The following is a 4,818-nucleotide window of genomic DNA, read 5'->3' on the forward strand; positions in this document are numbered from 1 at the left end:
TCTTCCCTGTTTTACTGATGGTGAAAATAAAGATTCAAAGAGATTAAGACCTGACCAAGGCTGCACACCTAGTAAGTGTCAAAACCAGGATTCAGACCCATGTTTCTTTATCCTCCAAAGCCCTGCCCACCACACCACTATCAGAAACAGAATCTTAGCTTAGTTTTAGCTGAAAGACGACATCACCATCATGCCCATTTCGCAGATGAAGAACCTGAGGCCAGTAAGGAGAAGCAGCTCACACAATGACCTTCAATGACCCAGGCTTTCCCATTTCCAGATAGGAACTCACAGTGACTTGCATCCACCAGGGTCCTACAAGAACGGCACACTCAAGTACGGGCATTAGAGGAGAGCATGATGAAGGGATTTTTAAAAGCAAGGGCACATTTAAGGGAAGCCAACAAAGGCTGGTGAAGCATTCCAAGTGTAGCAGCTGCAGGGGGGCCAGGACCACCTCTGTGCCTGAAGGAACAAGGCTAAGGTCCCAAACCCAGAGAATCCTGTAGCTGAGGCTTACGCTATAGCTGTAGAAGCACTCTGAACTTCAGTAGAGAAAGCCACTGCCAGCCTGCAGCCTGCCCTCTCTCTCTTCTCCAGCTTACTGGTGCATCCCATAAGCTGGACCGTACAGAAAGCCAGAAAACAAGGAATTTCCAGGATGTGGCTTCCAGGGGTCCGAGCAAGACAGAGAAGGGAGGATCATGGACCTAGAGGGGGAAATGAAGACTTTTGAACATACTGCTACACAGGGATGCTTCTCTGAAACTCAGTCCTTAGGAAGGGTCCTGCCTCAGAAGGTCAAAGACAACAAAAACCACCTAAGTGTTCCCTCCTAGTGAACGTGGGGCCAGGAAGGCCCAGCATGGAGACATATAGAGCGGCTAGCAGCAAAGAGCTGGATTTCTCACTGCCCGCTGCAGGCGTGCTATCTTAACCTGGCTAACTTGTCTGTGACAAAGGGGACAGAAGCCCTGCTCAACCCTCCTTGGGATCAAAGGCATGACTTTGGGATTCTTAGGCTCTGGTACCTAGGTCAGTACTGGTGTTCACAGCGAGAATTACTGGTGTTTCAGGTGAGCTTTTGTGGGTATTTGAGAATTAAAAATAAGAAGAGGTAGGGTTGGGACTGGCTGTGAACAAGAGCATGTGTGCTGTTTACCCATCTGGAAGTCAGTGCCACTTTTAAAATAAAGATAATCTTATCACTTCTTGGCCTTTTGGTTAAGATCAAGTGTAGTATCTGTTCTTATCAATTTAAATAAAGGCAATCCCTAAATGAAGGCAGTTTAGGCATCTTGGAAAGGCACATTCCTCTTATCTATGCACAGGCATCCTTGCTTTGATGCTACATCTCTCCCTCAATACACACACACACACACACACACACACACGTGCATACACACACACCAACACACACACTCCATGCCACATCAGGTCTCTCAAGCCCAAACCAGCCTTCCATCCCTTCCTGAAGTTTCAACCCCAGCTTCCACTGAGCCCCTTTCCTCACCCTGATTTGGTCATATTTCCTATTTAGTTTAAATCAGCAGTCTGATTTTATCAACAATAATGCTTTATAGAGGTTTATTTCCTCAAACAGACTGTGCCCCTCTTTGCTATAAAGTTAATTTTATGTTCTTTGTTCACTTTCTTAATCTGCAAATTACATCCTGATTACTTACTATTGGAAAAACAGCCCCCTTTTGCTTCCAGTTTGAATATTCTCTACCTTATCTTGATGACCCTAATCTCTCTCCCCTGACTGGCCTCTCAAGGCAGCCGTAAGTAACCGGTAACCGGCAGGGCACAGCACAAACCCGGCGCTGCAGCAAGTCCGCCAGGCCTACGTGCCTTGCTCCTCCACCGGCCCTTTTTTTCCCCCCAGTCCTTTTTCTCAGAGTGTGGGAAGAGGCTCAGTTGCAGCGGGGAGGATTAGAAATTCTGGGATCTACTCCACGCTTTCAGAAAGTCCTAGTGGGAAGACGGAGAACTTCCGACACTCAGAGAAACAAGGACAAATGCTTCGGAGGCTGACATGTGGCTGATACTGCATGAAAAATGACCTGACTCTTTTGTTGGAAACGCCTGGAGGGGGAGGGGCTGCAAAAGGAAAAGAGATCACAGGGAATGGAGGGAAAATAGAATCAGTTCTTACATGATCAGGATTTTTTAAAGAGGATGGGGACGAGATGACCCAGCTGTCAGAAATGTCAAAGAGAATTAAGCGTGTTTGTAACCACATAGAGGGAAGGGAGAAAGGGAAATGGGGAAGGACGATGAAATTGACACAAAATTTAAAAGACAGAGTTGGAAGGGATCTTAACAAACCTCATCCTTTACGAATGAGAACACTGGGGTTCCAAGACCAAACCCCAAGTTCTAATAACAGGAAAAGAGTGATGATATTGATGATAATACTAATGACAAGTGATCTCTGCTTACTGTTATTTATCAAACCAATTCACCCTCTTCCTGTTGTTTAGCACATGCCATGTTCATTTCCATCCCCAGGCTTCTAGGTCCCCAGTAACAATAAAAGCTAATATGTATTATGTGATGTGTACCTGACACTGCCTAAATGCTTTACATGTCTTATTACATTTAATCCTCCAAAAACAATTCCAAGAGGTAAGTAGAATTATCATCTACATTTTACAAGTGGAAAAAAGGGAGATGCACAGAGACTGATAACTTGGTGAAGGTGACAGGTAGGAAGATGGAGCCAGGATTCAACCAGGTCTGTCAATCTCCTGAGTCACATTCAAAAAAATATTTGTGGAATGAATATATGACTCTTAAATTTGTATGTTTTTCACACAAACCTCACTCCAGCTTTAGTCCCACTGCTCTAATTTCCTGGGGGACATTGTACCTCTCCAGGCTTCCTGATTTCTGGGGCAAAGTCGTTTTCTGATACCCTAGGCTGGGCCATAGATAGGGTAACTCTTTCTGTAAAGAGCTAAATAGGAAATATTTTAGACTTTGCAGACCACATACTTTCTCTGTCTGTGTTCTTTTTTTTTTTAACAATCCTTTAAAAATGTAAAAAATCATTCTTAGCTTGAGAGCTCCCTCTGACCCTTGTTCTAGGCCCCCAAACCTTGGAGTCATGCTTAAAATGTCCCTCTCCCACCACCTGTTCATCCAATCATAAAGGTTTCGGGGTTTGGGCTGCCTCTCAAAATACTCTTTACATTTTTTTTTCAGCACCCCCCCATCCCTAGTCCAGGCACCCCCATCTCATGCGTGCTCTGGTCACCAAAATGGTCTCTCCTATTCCCCAAAGCAGCCATATGTCACTGCTGGATCTATTTTCACAAACAATAACTTGTACAGATTGTTCTCTTGCTAAAGTGCCTTCAAATCTAAGCCCCTTTCTCTGAATTCAAGGACTGATGCCCCCAAACACATACACACGCACACACGCACAGAGTTATGTGGTTTTTAAATAATACTAAAAAGAACAACAGCTGACATTTAATGAACATCAATATGATGTAGCCACTCTGCTAGCCCCACGGATCATCTCATTTAAGCTCATCAGAATCCTATGAGATAAGTATAATTATGAGCCCAATTTTACAGATGGGTAATAATTGAGGCTCAGAGAGGCTAAGAAACATATACTAGTTTACACAGTAAAATGGTAAAACTGGAACCAAATTGTGGCTATCAGACTCCAGGGTCCCTTCCCTTAATCTCCATCCTGTATTACTTTTAACATGTCTCCCCCTCTGCCCTTCCAGAGCCTCTGCACCAGTCCCACCGAGAAACATCCTCCAAGGGACCATTGATTCAAGAGACAGCAGGCAGGTCACCCCACAGGATACACATCTCAATTCTTGGCCTGCAAAGGGCAGTGACTGCCCTGGAAGAGAAGCTGGTGCCTCTGAACATAGAGCACCATAAATCGAGTGGGGATGACCTTAGGTGTGGAGAGCGGGTTTCATTTGATGTCCCCAATAGTAGGCTGCCAGCCAAAAAGTGGGCAGCTCAGAGCAGCTGCATTTCAAAGCAGCAGACCAGGGCAAGCTACTAACGTGTGGACACAACCACTCCACAATTTGCTTAAAAGCCACACTGTGTTTCCTGGACCATGGCCGCAGGCCAAAATACACACATTCCGGTTTTTACGACTATAAGGTAAGCATTCTTTTAATGGTTCTTTCCCTGTTCCCTCACTCTCTACTGTGCTGTGTTTTGCTCTTTCCATCTCCTCGTTTTTTTTTCTTCCTTCCCAGCTCTGCTCTCTGCCTTCCTTGCTTCCACCCTCCTGCTTCAAAGCTTGCTTGCCACTATCTGGTGCCCTGCTTTTCTGCAATCTCCCCATCACAGTGGTTTTCCCCTCTTTTTGGGCCCTTGGTCAGGTATTCTCTAATTACTAGACTTCCTCTTCCTCTGTTTTCCTGTTTTCCTGGCAGAGCCTCCTTCCCTTGCCTTTTAAGTTTCGTGGCTTTAGCACCGACTTGAAAGCTCCACTCCAGCTTCCTGGTCTTCTCATTTCCCCCACTGGTCCATCCTCTCTCCCACTGTGGTTACCCTGCATGGCCTTTTCCATTCTTTCTGGACACCTGGTCCCACGTGTCCCTCCCACCCTTCCCCATCCCCTTCACCCTTCACCTCTGTTCTTTGTTCCCTTGTCCCCTGTCTTTCCTCAACCCTCCCGCCCCTCCTCTTAGGTCCCCTCCTGGTTTCTATCCCCCCAAACCTTATCTTTGTTTTCCTTCCTTCTGGCTGCTGATAGAATGGGAGTAGTTGCAGGCTGCATCCCTGATTTCACATACAAACCCAGAGCCAGCCTGTCAGTCTAACACT

At 45.8% G+C, this 4,818-nt stretch overlaps 1 pseudogene; it reads left to right on the forward strand.

Annotated features, from left to right (window-relative positions):
* Positions 1–1,204: 1,204 nt before the first annotated feature.
* Positions 1,205–1,317, forward strand: LOC130842176 (U2 spliceosomal RNA; annotated as a pseudogene).
* The last annotated feature ends 3,501 nt before the right edge of the window (positions 1,318–4,818 follow it).

The sequence above is a fragment of the Hippopotamus amphibius genome, chromosome 1, assembly GCF_030028045.1.
Source record: "Hippopotamus amphibius kiboko isolate mHipAmp2 chromosome 1, mHipAmp2.hap2, whole genome shotgun sequence".
Classification (NCBI taxonomy): domain Eukaryota; kingdom Metazoa; phylum Chordata; class Mammalia; order Artiodactyla; family Hippopotamidae; genus Hippopotamus; species Hippopotamus amphibius.